We start from the raw sequence: 26,482 nt of genomic DNA, 5'->3' as shown, positions 1-26,482 counted from the left end.
CTCAGCAGCCGGAGCTCCGCGGGCCGCACACCTGGCGGCGGGAGCAGGCTTGGGCCACGGAGTGGGGAGTGTGGGCCTGCTTTGAGGGCCCCTGCAGTGAGCACCGTGCCCAGGCGGACAGGGACTGGCCGCGGTCGTCATGGTCTTGGGGTGCACGGGAAGGAGTCGAGAGCTGAACTCACTGAGTGCCCAGACTCCCAGACGGAGGGCTTTTGCACGCACTGAGCCGTCTCGGGGGAGCGGCATTCACGCTCCAGACCTGGCCACAGGGAACTCCTTGAGGCCCCGGCAGGCCTGGGTGCCCGCTCCAGGGCCACAGCCCGTGGACGCTGCAGGCACCTGCCTGAGTGGCCTAGTGACTGAGTCCCAGGGGCAAGGCGAGTGTGAGGGTCTGGGGTTGGTGGTGAGAGTGGGTTCCTGGGGCATGCGGAGTGTGCAGCAAGGCAACGGGCAGGCTGCTGACTTGAGAGTGAGAATTCATGCACGGCTTCTTCCATTCACAGGCACACACAGACCCACCGCGCCAGAACCCCAGGGCGGCCCCTGGACGCTGCTATTTTAACCGGATAACTCTGCCAATCTGGCGAGTTTGGGAAACACTCGTTTTGTAAGGAGCATCTTGGTCCAGCGAAGCCACGGAAACGGGTAAATCCCGCCGCCCAGGGACACCCGCTGAGTCTCCACTGGAATCACGAGCTCAGATGAAATGTGTTTGTGTCCAAACACAGAGCCTGGCCAAGCGAGCTGGGTTCCTAAGGCTTTCCAGATGTGCAAGCAATCACTGTTCTCCAATCGAGAAGCTCGGTCTGGAGCCGTCAGAGCAACAGATGAATCATTTTCACCACAGAATCCGGAACTTCCCTCCTCAAGTGGGATGGGAGGGCAGGAAGGTTCTGGGAACCCACCAGGGACTTTCTGCTCCCTGGATTCCAAGAACACGCAACACACGTCACTTATTCCTGGACAACCGAGTGTCTACGCCCTGACTTCCCTTGGTGACTGCAGACACTGCTGTCCAGCAAATCCCGTGTGCTGGAAGCAGCGGGTCTCCTGACGGTGAAGGACCAACTGGCCACCTCCAGTAGCCTGTGGCCCCCAATCAGCAGGAATGAAATACACAAAGCGGAGACCCTGCTCGTGCCCTGGAAGAGCTTTCTGCTTGGGTGGGAGACACCGAATTCTAAGAAGTGTGACTCCGTGCACTGATTTTGCATTCGTTTTATGAGAAACAGGTCACTTAACATTGCCCTACTGGGTGTCATTTACGCAGCCCTTCCTAAGTACCAGGCCCTGGGTTAATCTCTGCATGTGCCGTCCCCTCCAGTCCTTGCCGTGACCCATGACTCTCACATTGTCTCTCTTGTGCTGAGGAGGAAACAGCTCCACGGGGGCAGAGTCAGCTCGGCCATCCTGAGGCCAGAGCCCGCGACGGCCGCCTGGCCCTGGGTCCTGGTCTCCTGCTTGTCTTCTCTGCTGGGCACTGCTTCCTGGGCAGAGCTGACCGGGATTGTGCCCAGGCCCACAGGGGACTCCTGGAGATGCAAAGTTTCTTCCCCACGGTTGCACGGTGGGCTGTCTCCTCAGCTGCATCATGTGGCAGAGATGAGCATCGTGGACTTTGCCTCTTCCGGGAGCAGAGGCGGGTGGGGGCGTCTCAGGGCAGCTCCTGCCCTCCTCAGGTCCAGGTGGTGTAGGAGCAGAGAGCAGTCCTGGCCTTCTGGGACCCACTGCCCAGGGTCCTCCCTGCAGGACCCCCGAGCCTCCCACAACCCAGAGCAATCAGGGCGCTCCCCTGCTCCTAAAGCTTCGGCCACTGCTCGCCCCTGATCTAAAGGGGCCGGGTTCGTCGTGCTGCTCGAAGGGGCTGACGCAGTCCAGCAGCGCTGGTGGAGTCCGCGTCCTCAGGCTGGGGGAGACACTGACGCGTGTGTGGGATGCACACTCGGTGGTCGAGGCTGCCCCAGCCACGCACACAAACTCATTTCACACAGTGCACATGCAGCAAAACTCTTCCGAGAGCCCAGGGAGTGCAAGGTCACTTCGCTATCTTCTGTGGTAGCGCTTGTGAGCACAAGCTCCCTGACCTTGGGCGCCCTTCACCAGAGCTCTAACAAGCCTGCAATTTCTCAAAAGGAAAGAGCAAACTTCTAAATTTTGTCCTGAGTCTTTGCCAGCTTCACAGTTCAGCTGAACTTGGACAGTTAAAGAGGAAATCATGTCAAAGTTTCAGTGGCACGAAGACACTGAATGACAGGCTAATGTCACCAGCAAGCACTCTGAGAAGAGGTGAAAACCCTAACTGTCCTCAGCCATGCCCGTGGCCAGAGATTTAGAGCAGAAACAGCATGCGGTGCTCTTGGTCCAGATGGCTGTCTTTTCCCTCTCAGGAGAAGGTTAATACAGGTGTGGGGGGCATCTTCCCTCACCGAGGGTGGGATCGGAGCCCCCTCTGGGAAGCACTTGTCGGCACATATCCCAAACACTCAAAGCTCATCTGGTGGAGTCACTGCTAGAATTGGGTGGTTGGCAGGGTGTAAGGAGATCATTCTATTTGTAGACAAAAATCTGGCTATAAGATTGTAAGGTGCTCATTGCAATGTGCTTTATAATAGAGAAACATTTGAAACAAGAAATAAATATTAAACAAACTATGGCATCTTGATACGATGAAATACAATAAAGTCATTAAAATGTGACGGGACCTGAGAAGAGGTTCACACCTAAGAGGCTGGAGCCGGAGCCCCCGGGCTCGAGTGCCAGCCCCACCGCTTAATTCTGAGGGACCCCAGGCACGTCACACAACCTCTCTGTGCCATGGCCCTTTGGAGGCCGTGATGGCCGCATACGCAGAAAACACTTACAACGGCCCATAGCGCCCCTACGATTACATAGTCTGAGGTGAGAAAACAAGTCATGAGGTTATACGTGCACGTTTGTGTTCCTAAAGATCACAGACTGATACGTTAGAAGACCATGCATACAAAACCCTACGGGCAGGTAGACAGAAGTGGTCTAGAAAGATCTTTAGGATCGTTCCTCTACGTGGTGAGGTTATGGGAATGGTTTGCATTCTCTTCGTTATCGATCTGAATCTTTCGGTTTTCTGCAGAGGACATGGAATGCCTTTGTAAGAATAAAACTCAAGACTGGTCATTGTGGAAGAGGTGCGCTTGACCTGTCTGCCAGCATCCAGCACTCACCGTGGTGGGCTGCCGACCTGCTCCTCTCGCGGGCCCATCCGCAACGTGCCTGACGTGCGTCACTGTCTTCAGTGTAAGATATTCCCCGAGTCACTTCAGTAGTTTTAAGCAAACTCAAAAAAGCTGGGTTTTTTCCCCCTCCTTTTCTCTTTTCCTTTTCCGTTTTTCTTCTGTTCCCTCCCTCCCTTTCCACTATATCATTTTCTTTTTGTGATGAAGTTGTGATGGAAAAGGGGTACATAAAATACTGATTTTCTCTGATCGTGCAGCAGGACAAGAATGATGAATAAATACATGGTTACATTTCCCAGACAGAACTTGTGAATCATGTATTTGTAATAGTGACTTTTGCAAGAGCCCAAACTAAAAGCCTTATATGCCAGCCATGATTTGCTTCTCGTTTGGGGGTCACCTGCGACATCGTGGAACTGGGCCTTCTGCTCTCGGAATTCTGACGTCAGCCACTGTGCAACCAGGCTATCCGTACAAAGGACCGACTTACCACCACTCACGTCCGCCCTGAGCCCACCCTCAGGATCCCCTGGGCGGTGGCCTCCTCGGGCTTTCCTGGGACAATGACAGCCTCTGTCCTGGGAAGCCCATGAGAAACCTTCCCTCCGTCCACGGGAGCGTGGCATCCAACAGGACCCCGACCGCTTCCTCGGGCGGCTGCATCGGCTCCCCAGACGCGCTGTGTGGGTGCTCCCATCAGCCCCTGGCATTTGATCTCTCCACCCATTTATCTGCATTTGCTCCCGTCCAGAGGCACATCTGCACCCTGATTTCTCCCTACTGGGCTGGCTGTCCTGTGCTTGTTACCAAAGCTGACTCGCCTCTTCTCCTTTGCCACCTGCCGGTCAGTCATCTCTGTAGTCCCCTCCAGGACCCACAGCTCCACTCTCCATCCACAGCCACCCTCCACTTCACACCTGCAGGGGACCTGGAGGGAAAATGAGCCCTCGGGCTTTAGCTGGTCCCTGAGGTCCTTGTTTACCCCCACAACGTGCCCTAAGAGTGTAGGCTGGGCTATCCTGGTATTTCTGCAGCTCCCCAGCTCCAACCTGGTGGGGCGGCCACAATCCACAACCATGAGGAGGCCCCAGCTGTGCATTTCTCACTGTCCATTACCTCCCCTTCCACCACCTCACCCCACTTCACCTCAGCCCACCTCACCTCACGCTCCTCACACTACCTCAGTCTGCCTCACCCCACCTCACCCCATCTCATCCCAACTCATCCCACCTCACCTCACCTGACCCCGCTTTAGCCCATCTCACCCCACCTCACCCCAACTCACCCTACCATACCTCACATCACCCCACCTCAACTGACCTCACCCTTCACCTCACCTGACCCCACCTGACCCCTCACCTCACCTGACCCCACCTCAGTCCACCTCACCCCTCCATCACCTTACCCCACCTCACCTCACTGCGCCTTACTCTACCTCAGTCCGCCTCACCCCACCTCACCCCAATGCATCCCTCACCTCACCCCACCTCATCCCACCTCACCCCACCTCCCTTTCCCCCACTTCACCTTACTTACCCTTTCCTCACCTCATCCCACCTCACCTCAAGCCACTCCAGGCCAAGAAGAGAGGCCTCAGGAAAACCAACCCCGCCGAAACCCCGATCTCAGACTTCCAGCCCCAGGACCGTGAGGGTATCAACTTCTGTGGCAGAGCTGCCCATCTGTGGTATTTGCCATGGCGGCCCTAGCCGGCTAATACAAGGGGCGCTGTGTTTCTCTGGGGGGAGGGAGGGCCTGGGGACAGAGCGGAGAACAGGGCCTTCTTGTTTAGATGTTTGCCTCTTCGAAAACAAAAAGGGTTCCGTGAACTTCTTTTTACCTCTTACTCTCCTGTCTTCCAGAAAGGCAGCGCGAGGAGAGGGAGGTGCGGACAAGATTGTGTCTGTATCTGCCTCAGCCCTTCTGCGGCAAGTCTGAGCCTCGGAGCAGGTGCAAAGCCGAGATGACAGTGACCACAGGACAGTGAGAATCAGCGAAAGACACGTCCACAGCACCCAGAGGAAAGCCCCAGAAATGGTGGTGCCTTCTCTCTCCTCTGGCACTAAAGCAAGGACACCATTTAAAGTCATCAATGGAAAGGAACGTCCCCACAGAGAGCTGAACAGGGCACGGGCCTGGCGAGCTTCCACTGGCTCAGTTCGGCCCACAGCCCGTTCCTCGAGGGTGTCTGGGCCCCTCCGCACATCTCCCTTCTGCTCTGCCCGCAGGTTCAAGGGAGGACTTGTCCACCGCCACAGCAGAGACAAAGCTCGTTCATCGGCGAGCCGCTCTGAGGCCCAGGGTGGCCAGGACGGGATTGGAGCCCACATGCGTCGCCCTCACGAGAGCAGGGACAGCAGACCGTTTCGTGCGCACTTGCTTGTCTGTCCACGAGTAGCCGGAGCCACGATGGCGGTCGTGTCTGGGTCCTGCAGGAGCCGGCTCTGCCTGAGGGTACAGCGAAGCGTAAGAACCCAAAATCTGGGCGCTGGGCGAGCAAAGCCAAGAGTACGCACTCAGGACCACTTTCTCTTCGTGCTGTTCTCGAGATTCAGGCTCCGGGGAGCACGCATGACAGGCCAAAGACACCCTGGCCGGACACTGACAGCTGGGCAGCCAGCCTCGGCCTCTCGTGCCCGTTGTGGTTTTTGTGTCACCGAGTTCCTGAGTCCGTTTGGTGCTGGGAGTACGGAGCTGCCGGCCAAGCATCACGTGAATTCCTTGTACAGCACTTGCTTCCCAGCTGTGTGCGAGGCTCCTTCCCGCTAAACTCACAGGAAGGGAAGGACTCCCACCGGGGCAGGGAAACTGGGGGTCCACTGCACCAGAGAAGCCCGAAGGAAGCACTCGGGGGCCAACAAGGAGAGACAGCGAGGCGGAACGCGGGCTCGCTGGAACACCACCAGCCCTCCCACCTGGTGCCGGTGGGCACCTTTCGGGCAGGCCGCACAGCCGGCAGCCGATGCTGGTCTCCGGACCACAGACATTTCTCTTACCTGCTGTGCAGCCAGCTTTTTACCTGAATCCACCTGCAAAGGGGTTCCTTGGACCTTACCCACCTTTTCCCCAAGGTCTGGCCACTGGTGGCCGCCCCAGCTTAGACGCTTCAGGGCTGAGTAAGGGCCCAATCGAGCCTCCGGGCCCAGGATGGCCCCGTAGAGCCCGAGGCTGGGCTAGGGTTCATCACCATTGTCTCAGGAAATAATGGCTGGTATTTCTTGAGCTTCCTGTAAGCCAGGTGGAGACGCTTCAAAGCTAATGTTCACACCACTGTGTGGAAGACACCATCATCTGCACTCTCCCTGAGAAGATGCAGGTCCTAGAATTGCTCCTGGAGGCCCAAGGTTCGGTCATGGGAGACCACGATCCTGTCCCTCCACTGCAAGCCTGGGCAGAGCAGATTCTCTCCTCTCCAGTGTTCTTGTCAACATGGAAGATGGCCAACCGGATCTGAAACGGGCATTCCTCCTGCGCACAAAGGAGGCTGAGAGGTCAGGTCCGCAAGAGCTCACACCTGGGACACTGCCAGGACCAGTCACTGTGAGGACCCTGCCCCCAGCGGCGTGCCGAGAGAGGGCTGGCAGGGTCTCACAGAGGGTCATCCACTCCCAATTTCTGCATCAACACCAACCCTTGCCAGGGGCCAAACAAATCTGCCCTGTGCCAGGGGCAAGCGGTTAGTGAGGCTGCAGAGCAAGCGCAGGTGTGACTGGGGGGAAAGGTCAGCAGCGCAGGAGTGAAAACACGGGAGAGCTTCACGCGTGAGGCCTGAAGCACCCCTTTCCTGAGGAGATGCTTCCCGGTGGCTCTGGGATATGGCAACTTTGCCGTCAGAGCTGAGGGAAGCCCATGCTCTAATTCGACAGTTGGCATCGTTACCTATTTGTGGTGTGACACCCAGTCACAGAGCTCACTGATCTGATAAAGCTGTTAGTGAAGAAAACCAGCATACACTTCAGGATAAAAGATCTCCATCTGCCATCCTAGTGCCATGGACGGCCAGGGAGCATCTGCCCTGACCGTGCATCTTGGTCCATTCAGGCCACAACAACAAAATGCCCAGACGAGGTGGCTCATAAACAACGGAGGTTTATGGCTCATGGCTGTAGATGCTGGAAGTCCGAGACCCAGTGTCGGGTCCATAGATGCGGTCTTCCTGACCTAATCACCCCAAGGACACACCTCCAAATACCATCACCTTGGGGGTTAGGCCTCAATACATGAGTTTGGGGGGGACACTCAGTCTATGGCACCATAGTTCTCTGAGGGTGGTGAGGTGGTCTTGCTCATTGTCATCCTCCCCAAGCCCCCAGAATGCTGCCTTCCACACAGTGAATTAGACTGAACTGAACCAAACCTTTCATAGGTTTCAAGTAAGTTTTCTTCTTTGGTAGAAATTCTAAGATTTTTAGTTGTACCCTGTGGAGTCTAAAATTCACACACTATGAAAGGGCATTGGTTTAAATCCCGGTTCTGCTTATTAAAACGTGTGGATTTGAGTAATTGAACTTTTTCAAGCCCCAGTTTTGTCTGGAGGAAAAAAAAGGAAATTATGTAGCACATGGCTCAGGTTACAGTGAAGACCTCACGAGAGAAGATGCGTGAGGCACCCAGCAGTCGTGCCCATAAATCATCCCCATGGCGGCTGCCGCCATCATTTGTGTTTTGTGAACCAGTTATACTTGAATCATATTTGCCCATGCAAGCCAGCAATTGGGTGTCCTATGCTACATTTAGAAATGTGACCTTTCCTGGGGCACCTGGGGGGCTCAGTTGGTGAAGCGACTGCCTTCGGCTCAGGTCATGGTCCCGGGGTCCTGGGATCGAGCCCCGCGTCGGGCTCCCTGCTTGGCGGGGAGCCTGCTTCTCCCTCTCCCGCTCCCCCTGCTTGTGTTCCCTCTCTTGCTATCTGTCTCTCTGTGTCAAATAAATAAATAAAATCTTAAAAAAAAATAAAGAAGTGTGACCTTTCCCTTTCAATCAGCAGGTGGGATGGGGCTGCTTTTGGACAGTGACCCATCGAGAGCCAGGCTGGTAACTCCGTTCGTGGCTGACCCTGGATCTAGAGCATCTTCCCACATCACAGGTCTCACTGAAGGGCAGTTTGTGGTGGGGCCTGGGACCCTGGTGGCACAGTGCCCTGTGGCCAAGGCCTCCAGGGTTTTCTGCTAACAGGACCGCTGTTTCCCACCATCTCAGTCCCCCCAAAGACATCTTCGTCTATTCTACACTTCACTGATGGTGAGCAAGCAGGGTCCGAGCTGATGCATCCATCGAGGGAGGAATCCTGCCCTGTGAGTAGCTCTCCTTGCTTCCTCTTCTCCCAAACGGCCGCTCGGCTGTGCGTCTGTGACAGGCCGTCTTCGGGGGGCGAATCCATCCCTCGTAGCACTCTGCTGGCTCGCTCTTCTCCCCAGAACCGAAGCCACGCCCCCGTGGTGCCCCTCCCTCGAGGGCGTTGATTTCCCTCCCAAAGCCTCCCGCTTGCCCCGTTCTCGGGAACCCTGTCCGAAGTGAGATTGATCACTTTTGAACTCACCTATGTATTCGTAGGAGCCTTGTTCAGTGAAGATCAGATGGACACACTGCCGACGTCTGCAAGATGGGGGGCCACCACCCTTTCTGATTTCACTACAGCAGTTTTCTGAGGAGACCATCTACTTGTGGGGTGGGGGGTGGGGCTGTTTTCGTTTGTGGGAAGGTGTCCGCCTTGAGCGGTCGCACGCTGAGTATGGATATATGTGACAGGTGGCCAGCTAAGAGGATCACTTCGGGGAACCACTTTGCGGCCCCCCGTGGAGCAATGACCTTCACCAAGAGATCAAGGTCAGTATCCCCAGTGATAAGCCGTGTGGAGGCTCGGAGCCTGCGATGTGTGCACAGGAAGTTACTGCATCTCCTCGGGCCAGCTGTGAGAAAGCATCGGATGGACACAAACTGAGGGACAGTGGACAAAATAAGTGACCATCATCTTGCAAAGGGTCCAGGTGGGAAAAGGAAGGGACGCTAAGAGGCCATCCCATCCCAGACTGGAAGAGGCCACAGACAGGATGGAGTCCGGGGTCTGCATGGAGGGAAGGGCGTCAGCGCAGAAGCTGTGGACGTGTGGTTGTGAAGTGTGTCATGTTCCTGACCCCGCCGGCAGCCACGTCAGGCACCAACAGGACGGGAGTCACCATCGTGACCCTTCTGTAAGGCCTGAAATCACTTCAACACAGTTGAGTTAAAAGTTAAAAAAAAAGACATGTCTGACATCATTCAAAAGAGCTTGCATGTCAATTGGAAACTGAAAGACAGAACACAACTTCCACTGGGTGGGTTACAGCTGGAAGTAAACTCGGCTCCTGCTACACATGAACCTGGCTCAGAAAAGACCAAACCCACAAAACATCACCTGCCGCGTTTACTTCCTGGCCCAAGTCTGTGTTCATATGAATGGCCCATGGGGCTCTCTGGGCCTGCAGTCACCTGAGGCTTCCCAGGCCTCCCCTGGGAGCCTGAGCCCACATCCCCGGGGGATTCTGGGGAGCAGAGCACCTGACTTAAAGAATACGCCCTAACCCTTTGAGGACACTCGCTGAAGAGAACCTGGCTTTAATGAGAGATGGCGACGGGTGCACGCATTTCCAGGAATGTGAACTACTGAGTAAACGACACCCAGTGGGACAGAGGAGCCCCCAGCCCTGAGACCCGGACCCTGACTCCTGTGTCCTGGAGTGCAGCATGCCCCGAGGCCCAGGCTCTCGGGAGCTCTTGGGAGCTCTTGCCCCGGTCCAGGACCCTCGAGAGTGGCACCCCTCCCGCACCTGGCGTCCTCTGGGCCTGAGATCCTGCTGACCACGTCTCCTGGGAAGGCTTTTCTCCTTTGGCTTCTGTGGGACTCCGTCTCCTGCTTTCCCTCCCCTCCGATTTTTGGGGTTCTCTTTCCATTGACACCCGACCCCCTTCTCTCCCCTTCTGGCGTCTTTACCCTCATCAGCACCGTACAGCCAGGCCCACCTCCTGAACCCCAGGAGCGTTCCCGACATCGGCTCAGCTGGTCTGAAGGTCTGCGTCCAGCTCCCCACCTCAGAGTCAGCACCACCGTCCACCTGGTTGCTCACAACAGACCCCGAGGCCCCACTGGCACCTCCTTCCCCTCGCTGTTCACGTCACAGCATGAAGCCAGCTGTCTGCCCTCCTTCAAGAGCTGTCCTGCCACCCTGTCTTGAGTGCTCTCATGCCCCCAGGACATCTTCTCGGCAAAAGCTTCCAGACAGAGACACGCAGGGTTTTGTTTCCATCGTTTGCACGGGCACTGGAGGAGCCACATGTCTCCTCGCCCCAGGACAGAAGTCAGGAGCAGGACGCACACTCCTGCTTCCCCGGGAACGGTGGTGGTGGGTGAGCGGGGAGGGGTGAGGCCTGAGGGCCGTCCGTCGGAAGCCCTCCAGGCCAGCACTGAGAGCACGCTTCAGGCCACCCATGCTGCTCTAGGGGAGAGGTGCTTCCAGTTCATGCTGGGACAGCTCGGGCTCGTTTGTCACCCCCTGTGACAGGGACAACATGGCAGGAAGCAGCTTCTTGGTGGCTGTTGAGAGGACCAGCTGTTTCATGTGACCAGGAAAGTGCTAAACTCTGGGTCATGTTTTTGGAATGGAATGTTTTAACTGAGATATTTAGCTAAGATAAACAAGACTTTTCACAATGTCTCATTTGCTGGAAAATCAGGAGATTGAAAAGCTTTGTCAGACCGGGCAATGAGAGGACTCACCAAACCAGAACGAGCCTCTAACCAGGAGCTGCATGGTGTGGGCGTGAAGGAGCAGTCTACACCCAATGGCAGCTTCCTGCTGAGGCCCCTCAGCACCTCGTGGGGGAGGCCCGGAGGCACCCTGGGACTCCCAGCCTCAGGCTCCCGCGGTGGGGAAGGTGGAAGGGATTTGACCCTGGAGAGCTGGAAGGTGATCCGCGGCTCCTGGTTGGCGAAAAGGTGCAGGCGTGGGGATTCCTGCGGAGCTGCCCGAGATTCCAATGTCCTGCGGCAGGCGGACGGGCCAGCAGCCAACAGCAGGGAATGCAAGAACCCTGAGAAGCTTCCCCAGATGCTTCCCTCACCTGACCCTCATGGTGCCGGATCTCAACGTTACAGGGACGCTGTACTCAGAATAGAAGTTTCCCTGGAGGTGTTTGTAAATCCCCAGGAGTCAGGAAGGGGACGGACGTGTCCTGTGTGCGCTAAGGGGCTCAAGGTGCTTCAAAGACACAAAGAGGACTGTTTCAATCTCTACTTACACACAATGTTTTTAAATGTTGTTTTCCTTTTAAAGGGGCTCATTTGAGATCCGCCACGTGCAGAGGTTCTTAGGGATCAGAAGCGTGTGTGCAGCTCTGTCACTCCAGCATTCTCTGTGCATGGGGCCATTATGGCCACAGAGTTGTCTTCACTCTTATTCAACTTTAAGGAATTTTTATGATAGAAATGTATTATTTAATTTAATTTAATCAGTAGTGGTTATTCAGGAAGCCTAAGGAAAACTGACAAACATTTAAAAAAAATGTAGCAATCCTGCAAACGAGCCTAAGGATGAATACGAGTGACATTTGTTCGCCAAAATCCCCATACAACAAACATGGCAGATGCCTGTTCTCCCTTGAGAGCCAATGAAAGAAGAGGGAAATGCAGTGAGAACCGCCGTCAGTCCTGCTTTTCATTTATTGTTCTCATATCATCCATATGTTGTTTGCAAAGAAGAGCTTCCAGGGGTGTCTCCAAACCCCTCGTATCATTTGGGGACCAAATATCCACACAGAAGCAGGTCTGCTGGGTTTTTAAAAGCTTTACATGAAAAAAATAATCATAACAGTAATTTGAGGGCATATTATGTGAAAATGATTCCATATTTTAATATACATCCAGTCCCCAAATTAAATGCAGCACAATGATTTACATTAAATTTATTGAGGACTCATGGGTTTTTGTCACATTTTTAACTGAAAGCAAAGTAAACTTTACGTCATTTGCTAAAATAAGGATGTCATATGAATACTGTTGAGGGTCATGTTTAAGCAAACTTAATGACACAATAGGTAATATTAGTAGAAAGTTTACAGAAGTTACTCATTGCTTAAGAGCACTCAGAATTGATGGATTTTGTACTAAGTCCCAGGAGAAAATATACTGGCATCAAGAGTCTGCAGGTGAGACCCCGGGGCGTGCACGCAGGGAACCCGGGGCCGCAGCAGCCGGCGCGCTGCCCCGCGTGTTTGCTCAGGGCGGAGGTTGCCTGACAGACCGGGGTTGCTGGGGGCAGGCCTGTCTCTGTGTGTCCCCGCCCTGTCCTGGCCCCAGCTGGTGGGGCTGCGGGCAGCTGACGTGCTGTTGCATGACCATGTGCAGGAGGGACAGGGTCCTGCCCGCAGGAAACTTACAAACTCGTGTCCGCTCCAATTTCCATCTTGATTCCTGCTTCTGCAGGGGACAGGGCAGGAAGGGGAGCCGGGCAGCATGAGGCCGGGCGGCCGCCCTGGTGGGACATTCTGAGGAGCAGCCTCTAGCCCCACCGTACCCTAAACCTGTGTGTAAGACCGGACCCCGACTCAGGGGCGGGTGTGGGTGTGCTGTGAGGCTCGCTCGCCCGAGGGCTGTTTCCCAGCCCTTCACGCGCTGGTTTCTGGCCAGAACTCGGTTCGGGTTGGTTTTTCTGTCGAATCCCTTGTCACTTTTCGGGCACGAGACCCTTGTGGGGCAGGGCCCTGGAGACGCCCCCTCCTCCCCAAGGAGGTGTCCTCCCTCCCCTGCTAGGGGCCACGCAGATGGGGTCAGCAGGGCAGCCTCGCTGTCTCTCTGGCTGTCTGCGCGGGTCGTCCTGTGGTCTCCATGGCCATGCTGCTCGGGGCCAGATGCACTAAGACAGAGGCCTTGTCTCCAGCCGCCTCCTTCCCCCGTGTCCCGACCAGAACCGCTGCCAACGTCCATGTCTCTGTCTGCCACCTCCGAAGCCGCTCCCTGTGGTTGGGCACCTGCAACAGGACCCAGCCGGCCCTGGCCTGAGCCACGGAAACGCCTCCTCTCACAGATTGCCGGCCACGGGAGCCATGGCAGAGGGCAGGGCCACCTCCGGACTCGGGGACCCCCTCCTCCCTTCCCACTGCCCAGAGAGGGGCCTGAGCCTCTGTAGTCAGCGCCGGCTGCAAAACCTGGGGCCTAGCACTGGGAGGGCACCCATCCTCTCTGGAACCTTCTAGAAGCCAGTTACCTTGCTGGGGCGTTGGGATCCTATCTCTACACAGCGTTCTCTGTGGAGGAACCCACGAGTACAGTCGCCCACAGGGCTTTGAAAGCTTTTGGAACAATTCTCGCTGCTTCACTCTGAAAGCATGGTGAGCGCTTCTCTCTGACGGTTGGGAAGGTGGAGGATGGACGGCTAGAGTACACGCATTGTCCTCAGTTGTCCAGGGCTCGGATCGTGCACCATGATGGTCAAGCACATGCCATCGGTTCTCCTGACCCAGGCGCCCACACTTTCCAGAGTGGAATGCAGCTTCCTGGCCTCCTGGCGCCTGGGAAGCTGTGGGCTTTGTGTCCCCGGCCCCACAGACCAGAGGAGAAGCTGACCTGGAGCCTGCTGCATGGACCACGAGCAGGTGGGACCCAGCAGCTGCGTCAGGCCGTGGAGCGGCCTCTCGGCGTGCTGCTAGGCTCCAGAGGTCTGGAGGTGCATCTGGAGAACCAGAGGCAAGAACATGGTCACTGTAGAGTTGTCTGCAGCTAATCCGCTCACTCACCCAATCCCGCATTCAGAGGGTGACCATGACGTGCTGCCCTGGTCACATGGCCGTCACACAACAGAGCACAGACCGTCTGGAAGGCTGAGAGCCGTGCGTGCTGATCACGTCCGCCCTTGGAAGGCAGAGTCCCCAGCACCTGGGAGCGGGACTCCTTCCAGAGGCTTCAGCTCCGGGAGGAGGGACAACAGGGAGGAAGTGGGAGGTGGGCCAGACGGGAAAGGAGGGTGGGGTGGGCTTTCCCTTCCCCTTTCTTTTTTTCCTGGGTACTTGTTCCAAGTTAGGAAGGCAAGGGGAGGAAAAAAATCTCACCCTGACAGTCAGGGATGGGCCCAGGAAACAGCCCTTGCCGGACCCCTGTCTTGCCTATTTTTCAATGTGGGCCGTGGGCCACGTACTGCAGGAGGAGGTGAGATCCTGACTTACTCCTGCCTTCTGCTGCCTGCTGCTGGGCGACCAGTCGTCCCTTCCCTCCAGCCTCTTCCTCCCTGACACCTGCACTCTCCGGGCAGAGAGGAGCAGAACCCTCGGCGATGGTGGCCACTCGCCCACCTGGGTCCCCTGCACATCTGGTCCTAACCCTGCTTTCTTCTGCACCGCAGTCAGCCTAATGTGACTCTTCGGCTTTCCCCAAATATCTACTCTTTCTGGCACTGGACGCTGTGAGCCATGCCCTCAGGTTCTGGCAGCTAGGTGTGGCTGGATGGTCAATGACGCTGTTTTCCTCCCTCACCTGGTGGGGCCTGAGGTGGCTGCCAGGGTCCCTGTGGCCTTCCTCCAGGACGTCCCAGTGACATGGGTGACCGCTACCCTCACTAACGACAGACACTGACTTTCAACTCAGCGCATGGTCCCCACGCACACCTCTGACACCCCCCAGCAAATGCAGATTCACAGGCTGACAGCAGAGGGTCCCGCCAGGGCTAAGGCAGCACCCCAGGGCTCAGAGGCGCTTCGCTGCTGGTGGGCGTGGCGTACAAGGCCCTCTTGGACAGGAATACAGGCCTCTCTGCGGTGTCTTCGCGTGCGGCCCCCAGCAAGAGGGTCTCGTGAATGACGTGAAAACAAAGGTGTGTTCAGAAGAGGGAATGACGAAGGATGCAGGGTCTTATCTCGGACGCTCGGACCCACAGTGCCTCTCGGAACCCGGCCTGCTGCAGGAGAGAGGCCTGGCTGTGGACTCCCCAGCACACGGTCGGGGCCGGCCCCGGGGGCAGCAGCGGCCCCCAGACCCCGGGCTTCCAGGCTCCCCCGCGGCGCCCAATCCGCTCGGAAGCGTGTCTGTGGGGGGCTGGCTGCCGTGCATCCTCCCACCAGCTGTGCAGAGGCGAGCGCCCGTCAGGCTGACTTGTGTAAATATTTACCGGCTGCAGCAATATGTCCAGCCTGCTGTTACCATAAAACAAGCTAGAAAACAAGGTGGCAAGTTCCAGAAAGTTAAGCGTCAGAGGCGGCCTGGAGCCCGGGGGTCTGAGGGAGGAGGCCTTGCCTGGGCCCATGCATCCTGGCTGCAGGGGGATGGAGGGACGGGGCGGGGGCGGCAGGGATGGGCCCCACAAGGGTGGGTAGGGCCCCGTGGGTGCCTGGAAGCTTTGTCCCCAGCCGCAGCCCTGGCGGCTCGGCGTGGTTCATGGCTAGGGTCCCCTTTAGAAAAGGGGTTGCGGGAAGTCAGCTGCCCCCACGTTGGGTTGCACAAGGCTGCAGAACCTCTCGAGGGGCAGGGGGCCGGCCCTGAATGGGCAGCTCTGGGTTGGCTGCTGGAGAGCACAGAGGTGCTTGTTGGGGAGGTTTTCCTCATGGGGTCCAGGAAATCCCCGTCCTTCACGTACCTGTAATGAGAGACAGGTGGTGGTGGTGGCGTGTGTTTGCACATGTGCATACATGGGCACGTGGGCGTGCGAGTGTGCGGGTGAGCATCGTGGCAGTGTGTGCTCAAGCGTGCCCATGTGTGCATGGGTGTGCATGCACATGAACATGCACGTGTGCCTTGCAGAACACCGGGATCTTGGAGCTTTGAGAGAGGGCAGCGTGTGGTGGGCCCTGAGCTGGCCGGGGAGCAGAGGGCCACCATCTAGCAGGAAGGGGCGGTTCCGGAGAGGTTGCTAGGGTCAGTGAGGGCGTGGGCGGAGCTGGAGGCAGCCGGGCCTCCTGCCTGCCCTGGAATCTGGGGGCAGCCTGTGGAGCCATGGATGCCCCACCTTCTGACACCCTCCCTCATTTCGCAAGGGTGCCTCCAGGCCTTGTTTCCCTGAAGCTTAAAATAGTTCCTTTGAAAACACCCCCTAACTCTCCGTCCAAGGAGCTGCTGACAGCAGTGTCCTGAGAGGGCATGATTCTTCCCCATCCTCGGCATCTAGAAGCTTCCAGGGCCGGCAGAGCAGAGGAGGCCCTGCCAGGAAAGCGTGTCCGTGGAGTCCTGCTGTCAGGTTTGTGCTGCAGGCTCCTTGGAGTCGGAGTCAACTGCAGGCCCCGGTCCCGCGCGGGTGCCCTCTCTGCCACGCTGCCCCCCGCGTCCCGCCGGCCCAGGAGTCTCCCTCCTCCCAACACGGGTCTGCTCACCTCACTGGCCCCCCTTTCTCATTCGTCAAGTCTGCTCTGTAAACGGATGTAACAACCAACTGAAAAAGAATTACAACAAGACTATATTTATCTTAGTTTCCACGAGATCAACTTTCTGTCTCAATCTGGTCTTCCACAAAAAGTGCAGATTGAAGCAAGTGTCTGGTGCAAAATATAAGTTTTGTGAAATTCAGTCCTTTTCATTAACTTAGCTCCATTACCAGCCTAACTGAAGGCTCTTGTGTCTGAGTCATGAGCAGTAACTTGCCCGGAAGGTTAGCAGAATGCGAGTTACCCGTTTAGAAGAGTTCTTCCCTGTGAAGGACAATGCTCGGTCCTGTTCTGCTCCTTGGTGACGGATGCCGCGTCCTTGGTCACCTGTGAAATGCGTCTCATCTAAGCTGTTCTTTCTGTGACACGTCACCCTGCTCAGCAAGGAATCTGCTTCTGAGGCAGGGGTCCCTCCTGGCTTCCCCTGAGCATTGGCGGGACACCGTGTGGGGGTGAATTGGAGCCGGGGAACCCGACCCCTCCTGCAACACCGGCCAGGTAGGTACGTGGTGCACATGGGCCTGGCCACCATGAGAGCACTGTATTTGGAGGGGGCCCTCCTTTTGTGACGCAGCAGAAGGGCACGACCCGTCACCCAGGGCCAGCTGGCCTCCACCGTGTTCATCTGGGCACCACTGCCCTGGCACGTGGCCTGGGGCTGTGCACGCCCTCTGCGCCTCAGTTTCCTCAAATGTCAAGAGAGAAAAGACACCACTCTATCCGTTGGGCAGGTCTGCAGCAGGTGACATTACCCACATCTGGGGCCCTCATGCCACCTGGCCCAGAGAAGGCCTCAGAGGAAAGATTGGGATGCTGGGATCATGATCCTGAAAGTGCTCTGAAGAGTTAGCATTTGGGCAAGCTCCAGGTAGGATTCTGTGCTAGATGATGGTGCATACGTGTCTACAGCCTATCCCACATGCATATCACGTGTAGCAGGGATGTAGCTCGCACACACGCCCATGGCCTGCAGCTCGGCTGCCTCCCTCCCACGCTTGAGTGTGTGTGCACGCCTGGACACCCTCACCTGAGCAGGCAGGTGTTTGGTGCCGGGCACTGCTGCTGTGCAATTAGATCTGGGCACTCAGGCAGGGAGGCCATTGGTCAGCACTGTTGTCCTGAGACTCTCCTCTGGGCATGCTTCTCCCAGCTGCTGGAAGCTTCTAGACAAGAGGGACACGGGCCTCTGGCCCCTTATTGTGATGCAGACCCACCCTCAAATAAACAGCCCTGGAGTCCACCCCATGCTTAGCCGGAGGCTTCCCTGGCAGGAGGTGATGGGAAGCTGGTGTGGGCGTCAACCTCCAGGGTGGATGGAATGCCCGCTACTCCCTCTGCACTCCCAAGCTCCCGCTGGAAAGACAGAGGAACAGAAACAAAACCCAAGTATCTTCCTGCTTCTGAACATGTAGATTAGCTAGTCAAGCGCATTCATGCAGGAGTTGAAGCTTGAGGCCTTGCAACATGTCCCTGTGAGGTGCTGTGGAGTCCAGGGCCAAGCAGCTCCTGAGGGCCAGGCGTGACCGTGTTGGGGCGGAGGGCGTCTTCAAAATGCCCCTGCACGGGAACGGCCTCTGGGCACGTTCAGAGGGACAAGCGCCGGGCCCCGCACGCTCATGCTTTGCAGCAATGTTGTCACTAACGGATCCACTGACCAGGAGACTTGCCCCCTTCTGCATGTGCCCGTGCGGTCTTAGGAAGTCTGCATGTGAGTACATGGTGGAGATTGCGCACCCATCATGAGAAAGTTAAGGCTCTCCAAACGTTACGTCTGCTCTGGTCTTTTCGTGCCTCAGCAGCTGCATACGGGGTCCCCGGACCGGTCCTCCACCCGCCAGGCTCCGCTGCCTGCCTCTGCCAGGCCCCTCTCAGCATCCCTGCCAGGCTCCAGGCCTTGCCCCATCCTCCTGGGGTCCCCGCTTGCTGAGGCTTGCCCCTCAGGTCCACGTCCTCAGACTAGGCAGGGCTCCGTTTGCCTGGCAGGGGGCTGGCCGGTGCGGGGGTGCGTGAAACCCCGAGCCTCTGAGAGAACAAACATTCTGCCCGCGGTCCTCTCTTACCCGCCCATTTGCTTAGCGAAGCCTTTGTTTACACAGAGGATGAGTGGCTGCACATCAGCTCAAGGCAGAACTTTTGGCATCTCACTTCCTCACAGTTACTTACACGGAAAACCAAAGATCAAACAAGCTCAAAACACCTCTTAGTCAACGACATCGAAGACCGGAAACAATCCTCCCTCCTCGATCAAACTGCATGCGGACCACGGTTCCTTGTAAGAAACAGGTGCATTCAGTGTTTCTAGGAGGGTGAGGGCTGGTGGTGGATGTGCGACGACCACGTGAGCAGACTGCTGTTCCCGTCATGAAGCCAAATCACGTCCCATGAACCATTTGCAGCCCCCAAAGCAGCTTCTTTCTACCCAGTGCGCTTGGTCCCCACAGCCTGGCGAACTGTTGTCTTATCCCCATCATGCAGTTGAAGAAGTGAGACTCAGAAACTTACCCAGAATCATACAGCTCATCAATGGCCTTGTCTTCTGGTCAACACTGTGACGTTTCATTAGGCCATGGTGACAGGCAAAATTATTCACAGGTGTAGCTGGACTCCCTAAGAGGTCAGTGTTTACTTTCATTTCCCTCAAACTTTTGAACTGTGGTAGACACAACCCAAAACGCACTGCTCGGTGGCACTGAGCTCGTTCACACCGTGGGGCTCACACCAGAGAGACTTGAACCTCTTTCCCATGTCGGCGGAGCCCGCAGCAGACTCAGGGAAGGTCACATACTCCGCCGTCGTGTGCAGGAACCCCCGGCCTTCCGACCGCACCGCATCCACGGGGCAGTGGGCAGCGTCTCAGTGCAGCCCACCACCCTGTCCAGCCGCCCTACGTCCAGGCTCATCTCCCCAAACACTCAATCCAGCAGCAGTCCTGCACCAGGGCTCCAACCTCCCCACGGACTCTTGGCTGGACTTGGCAGGAGGGGCTGGGGCTGTGGGAGCACGCACAGTCACCTGCAGGACTCCGCTCTCTGGGGCGGGGACGTCCCACCCATGCTGTCCCAGGGCTTCCACGCCCTAATGACAGAACTCAGATTTTGATTTTCAGTGTTATCGCCAAATGTGGTTTTACCAACTATCACAAAAATACACTAACGGGACTGAGAGATTGGACTCTGTGGCTGAGCAAGTCTGCTCCTCTCTCCTCATCTCTTGGTGTGTCTTCCCCGGAGACTTGCCCCCCACGTGCTGAATGGCATGAGCGCCATCAACCACGGAAACTGGGTGCCACCCCCTTCCCTCCCTCGCACTGCCGCCACGCCTCCAATGTGCACAAAAGTTCACTCAGCATCTGCGCAGAGCCAGCACTGGGCCTGGGGCTCAGGGGTCCTGCCCCGTGCAGGTGGGAGTCCAGTAGGAAGCTAAATATAAAACAGATAGCCACATATCCAAATACACAATTGCATGTTCCCCTAAATGCCACGAAGGCCAAGTATAGGTTTTATCACGGGACGACTTAATTTAGGTTTGGGGCTGGGCAAGGCCTTTGTCAAGAGAGGTATTTACAGAGACCTGAAGTGCTGGTGAGTGTTCGGTGGGGAATGGAGGGCCGAATGCCCCCGGGGAGGGACAGTTGCATGGAAGGGCCTTGAAGCAGGAATAGCTCTGAGAATTACACCTCAGGCCTACTGGAGTCCAGGGGGCTGTGCAGCCTGGGGGGCCCTGACCTCTCGGTTGGTGAAGCAGATGGGGGATGGCCAGCACTTGTGGGGGGAGCATCTTCACCTGGGGTGGGAGGGGGACGGCCAGAGGGCCTGATGCCCCACTGAAAGGCAGACTGGGAGTCTCCCCAATTCCCTGAATGCCAGACGCACCCTCACCCTCACCATCCGGTTCCCCGCTGGTCCTGGCTGCCCGGTGCCTGCCCTCCCTTTCCCTGGGCCCAGGACCTGTGGACACACCTGCAAGTTCACTCGACTGCTTCTCCCATTGGCCTGTGAGCTCCCTGCGGGCATGACCTACTCTTTGTCTCGGTGACTTGCACTGTATACTACCCGTGCAGCAGGAGGGATCTCGGAAAAGGGGGGAAAAAAAGAATTTCAGATGAAAAAGTGACTTTTTCTTCCTCTCTGATTCTCTAGGCAAAGCCAAGAAGCATTCTTCTGAGTCACAGTGTCTTGGACTCAGTGAGGCCGATTTATACGGCAGATAGCACTCATAGCCAAGTAGACGTGATCCGAGGAAAACAAGGCCCTGGGTCTCTGAGGGAATTCCCTAAAAACCCAGAATTGGGAAGAACTGGGTGCCATTTCAAGGAACCATGAGATTTCTTTCTGGCAGTTTGGGTGTCTCAGTCTTCCACAGCTGGTAGTGAGCACTGCTACAGAACAAACCTCAAATTACGTTTGCTTAGTTGCTTGGCTTGCTGGGAGCCTTGGCTAGGCCCCAACAGCACTTCTTAAGGAAAAAGCCCTTTATGTCTAGGTTCCATGATCTAACCAACCTTTTTGGGGGGCAAATTTTTTTTATAACTAATCCTTACTGCATGTTTAGTATGTGCCTTCAGCAGGGTTCCCTGTGCTTCACAAACACTGTCTTAATTAATCCTCCGAGGGAGCCTGGGGCAAGGAGGTCCCTCACCACAGGTTTACAGATGACCAAATTGAAACCAGGCAGAAGTTAACCGACTTGCCCATGGTCACAGACTTGGCAAGTCCTAGAGACAGAATTCAAACTCAGGTGTCTGATCCATCATTAGCTAATTAGTCATCATTCCACCTGTCATGCTTTTTGTCAGATTCTATCAGGGTTTGATTTCAACCAACATCCCAGTAGTAAAAAGAAACGTGTTCCATGTAGTTCTTCTCCATCCGTCTAGAAGATCTACTCCCTCGGTAAGGAGGGGAGCTGCTTCCCCCCTGTCCTCATGCATCGTTCACCTGGGATGCGAAGCTCTCAGTTCTAGAAATCTTCCTCAGGGCTGTGAGAAGCCGATGGCAGGCGATGCTGGTCCCTGTGCAGAAGACTCCCAGGAGCCACAGCCCACCTGGCTCATCCCCGTCACCCAGCTCACCTCTCTATTCTGGTTCGTCCACAAGTCCCTGGGCACATAGGCAGGGGGCCCCTGGACACTGACAATGATGCTCTTTCTGACCAGAGCCAGAAATGCCTCCAACAAGACCAGACACACACTTACGACCTTGAGGCTCTTCTCAGATCCTGTCTGCACTGTTGGACCTGTCAGAAATACTCCTCCATAGCTACCTGGTGGAGAGTCCCTGTCCTACTCAGTTACTCAGGAAGGAGAATCCCTGTTTCCACAGCTACTCAAGGATGAAGGTCCCTGTTTCCACAGTTACTCAGGGATAAGTACTGCTGTCCTCCCATTACTGAGGTTGGAGTATCCCTCCCTCTCCTCCTCCACAGTTACTGAGAGGAGAAGCCCTCCTTATCCTCCTCCACAGTTACAAGGTAGGAGAGCTCCTGTCCTCCGAGAGGAGAAGCCCTCCTCCTCCCCAGTTACTCAGGGAGGAGAAGCCATCCTTCCTGGCCTGATGAGGACTTACTGAAGTGGCCATGTCTCAGTAGATTCCTACTGCTGACTGTGGCCCAGGTGGGGCATGCTCTAGGATGTCCCTGTGTCCTGTGAGTGCTCATGGGATGTGCCACCCTGTCCCTGTGGACGTGGATGATTCATCGCCAGGGATGACAATAGCTGGCTCAACCCTTTGGCAGGGCTGGGTCTCCTCCCATCCTGGCATATTGCTCACTCGTCCAGGAGTGAGCTACCGTCATAGACGGCGTCAGTTCTGTCCTTCTGTCTTTATGTTGGGCCACAGGAGCTTCCACTGAAGTGCTCACATGTAAAAGAGCAGTAAACTGAAGCCTCTGCCCCTTCAAGGTGTTGCTCTTCTCCTCCCACTTGGCAGGACCTGTGTGTTGTTTGTCTCTCTGCCAGCAGCAAATTAGGAGGGTTCTTAGGGGAGACGCAGTGGAAGGGAGCAGCTTCCTCCATCAGGGAAGCCTCCAGGGCAGCCAGAGGGCCTCACCCGCTGCCCTCTGGCCTCTCCTGCCCACGGACTACGGCTTCCTGCCGTGGCTGTGCATCCTTGAGAACAGGTCCCACGTCACTCTGGAGCGGGTGGGGAAGGACGCAACCTCAGGGGGGCTGTGCAGGTCCCAGAGGCGGACAGCTGTCCTGACCGTCAGGGGTGGGTCCCGCCATGACTGTGACGTTCCTTATCTTTTTTCTCAGACGCTCCTGTAGGCAGAGTGTTACCTGGGTAAGGCTCAGAGAGCCTGGGGTCTCAGATCAGTCCAGAAGCCCCTCTGGGCACAGGGCCTCCTCATCCAGCCTCCCCATTCTCTTCTCCACTGCAGTGTCTACTAATCATGGAAGCTATTGGTTAAAATCTGCCGCCCATGAAGGCAGGGGGCTGGTCTCACTCCAGGGCCTGGCTCAGAAGGACTTGCCAAGGGCATGAATCCTTTCCTGCTTCCTGCCTCCCTCCTTTTTCCTTCTTCTGGGGCTCCTTCCTTCCTCCTCCTCTCTCCCCTCCCCCTCCCCCTCCTCTCCTCCCCTCCCCATCCACCTTCTATCCCCTTCCCCTCCCCTCCTGAGCCCTCCCTTCCTCCTCCCCCTTCCCTCCCCTATCCTCCTTTCCCTTTCCTGCCCTAGTTCATAGAGCTGCATAGACCAGGAGTAAACTGCTGACAAGGATGTGCCCATGGAGCGGAGGAAGAAGAGGCTGTAAGGGGCCCACGGAAGGGTGTCCAGTCCTTGGGGATCAGAAGAGACCCCGGAGAAAGGGGGCCTGAGACCATCTGCACAGGGCCAGGCAGAACTCCTCCTGGGGGCCTCATTTGCAGGCTTGGCCTCTGAGAGCTGGTTGGGGCAGTGAGCATCAAGCTGAGTTCCCAGTCAGGGGAACCTAAATTCCTGACAGGAAATGTGGGGAAGTGGCGTGGGCAGCTTGGGGGTCAGACGTGGGCCTGCTGGCTTCTGGGAGGGCAGGGCTCCCTGATCACATGCACTTGACTTCCCAAGACAAAGGCAGTGCCTTCGTATAGATAAGACTACAAGATACGAACAGGCCGGATTGGGGAAGAAAACTCTGCTGAGCTCTGTGGCCCTGAGGTGTCTCTTCTCTGGGGTTTTCTGGGCTGTGTGTGTCTTACATCAACACAGGGTCATGCCTTCTGTCTGTGGTAATATGAACAACTTTATAGCTACATTTGTTTGAGAATAAATTTTAGAATGAAACCAAAGAACCACTTCTATTCCATAAAAGTCTACACAAGATGGGTTGGACACTCTTTGCACTTCCCACAGAGAAGGGGCATTAAGAGAGACATCCCAGTTTGTGTGCTTTATTTACTTACTCAGGAATATTTGCTGAGTAATTATTAGGTAACAAGCATTGGTTTGGGAACTGAGAATATGTTTCTGAGTAAGAATGATGAAGTTCTTGTTCTCATGAAGTTGGTATTCTGATGAGTATGAATTCAGCCATTTTTTTGGACACAGAACAGAAATTACAAGGAAGAGATATCTATTTGGTGCCAAAATATTTTTGCTTACAGATAACTTCTGAAATACCAGTGAAACAATAGAGTACCTTCTATGTAAGCCTGAGTGTGTTATACTCTGATGTACCAGTTCTTTTAAGCATTCACTCAAAACTTCCCCAAATCGCTATATTTTCCTTCAAAAGAAAGTGACACATAATATGGTTTAAAAGAAATTTTTCTTATAGTCTGAATTCAATGCATTCACACAAATTTAATTTTAAAAACCTTAATTCTGCACCTAATACAAGACCAGAGATCAAAGCAATAACCAAGGACGGGTTCTGTGGAGTCCAGCTTTAACTAAACTCGACCCCTAGGAGAGGGCTGGTATTAGGGTGGAGCTTCAGGGAAGCTGGAGACGCTCCTACCCGTCTGCACAGCCCATTCTGTCTCCCGGGATTCCAGAAGCTTCTTTCATTTCATTATTAACTAGGCAAATGTGGAAGCAAACTGTTATTTGCCACCCAGCCCTGATTCCCTGTTAACAGTTTATCTTTCTCGGTGACCCTCTCGTCCCAGGAATGTCGATTTTCTAAAATCCTGGGCCCAGTCAGTATCTTCCTGCAGACTCCTACCAGCTGTAACTTTTTTCCTATAAGTCTTACTGACTCAGCTCATGAAACCCTCAACATTCCAACAAGCTGAAAATGTGAACATCCGAATCCTCCTCCACGTGTGACGTCTGATGAACTCGTGGTTGTGCTCCATGGTGATCCATGCAGTGGTGTGATTAATGCCAGGGAGAGCATACGGGGGGTCCCGCAGCTCTGGGCTCAACGCCCTTGAGTTTCCTTCAAGGGTTTCCAAGAAGGCAGTGCCGAGAACCCAGATCCCATACACTCCTCACACCACGCTCCTCAAAGGAGCAAGCCGGCAAGCACGGAGCAAGACATTTGGAGACAAATCCTCCAAGAAACGACTCGTCTGGTGTGTCAGTCGTGCTGGGAGGAGGGCAGCCTGGAACTGTGCAGAGAACAGAGGAACGCGTGTGATGCTTGGAGCAGACCTAAACGTCACAGGCTGGCTCTCCTGGGTTTTGCACACACCAGCCGTGTTTCTAGAAATACGCCACCCAGGCCATCTCCCGAGGCCGCACACCAGAGCTGCCCCAGCTGCATGTCCACCGTGGACCCCTGACCCCTCCGTGCCCAGGCGGTCCTCCAGACCCCGTCTCCAGGCAGGTCCGGCCGCTCCGGCAGCTCCACTGGGCGGTGCACGTTAGTATTCTCCTGTGGTCGTGAGCACGGCGCCCACGCGTCAGGAGATGAGAAGGCCGAGGGAAAACACAGACTGCTCCGTGCTGAAGTGTAATAAGCAGTAATCAGTGGGAGGGACACGGCTTATTATCCTTCACGGAGCAGGGCCGGCGGGTGGGGGGAAGGAGTCTGGCGTCTGCTTGCACACAGAAATCATCTAGAGATTTCTAGGGTAGCTGGGGGGACAATTACAAACATCGTCTCTTTTGGGCATAAACTCTTGCTGCTTCGTTAAAAGCCAGAGTGTGGATGTTTCTCCAAGACCAGACAGCCAGTCAGCCTCAGGTGGCGGGCCCTCTGTCACCCGGGGAATGCCCAGGGTTTCTCCTCCAGGGTTTCGCCCTAGGGCTCCTTTCACGTGGGGTTGTTCATAGAAATGCCAACCTGGAGGGTCCTAGGCACCGGGGGATCCTGACTTGGGCACCAGGGCTCATCAAAGCCCCTGGCACATTGACACCTTGGACAGTCCTGATTTCTAAAACCGCAGCGGGAATGCACAAGACTGGTGGTTTTCCCCCTGGGTCCCCGCCCTTTCTGTCTGCGTCTGTGCCTCCAACAAGCCTCTCGTGGGGGCCGCCCCTCCAGCCAGGGGCCGGGCGTGGGTGTTGATGAGGCCCACCGCCGGGTCGTCGGGGCAGAGCGCCCTTTCTTCCCTGCCATCTCCAAAATGTGGCGCCAGGCTCCCTCGCATCTTGTGAAAACAGAGTGTGAGAAACAGAAGGACGTGGCGGTCTTGCTGTGAGCCGCCGGGTCTGAAGCACTTCTCTGCAAAATGCTAGTTTTACGCGTTTTACAGTCTGACTCTGCCTCAGGGAGGGCAGGCTGCAGATGTTTGGTTGCAAAGACACGTTTTTTGCCAGGTTCTGGAAGACGTTCAGGCTCACCTCCTGCTGGCAATCCTGCGGGACAACGTTGGCTTTGGTGGCCGTTACCAGCTCACGAGGCAGTTCTGGCCCAGGGTCCTTGGCCTCAGGCGCCGCTCGCTCTCGGGGGCGGCAGTCCCGGGCACTGCAGGGTGATGAGCAGCAACCGTAGCGGCCAAAATGTCTGCAGACCTTGGCCCATGCC

Source organism: Mirounga leonina, unplaced genomic scaffold (genome assembly GCF_011800145.1).
Source record: "Mirounga leonina isolate KUSES-001 unplaced genomic scaffold, KU_Mleo_1.0 Mir_54, whole genome shotgun sequence".
Taxonomy (NCBI): Eukaryota; Metazoa; Chordata; class Mammalia; order Carnivora; family Phocidae; genus Mirounga; species Mirounga leonina.
This window is presented reverse-complemented; position numbering follows the sequence as displayed.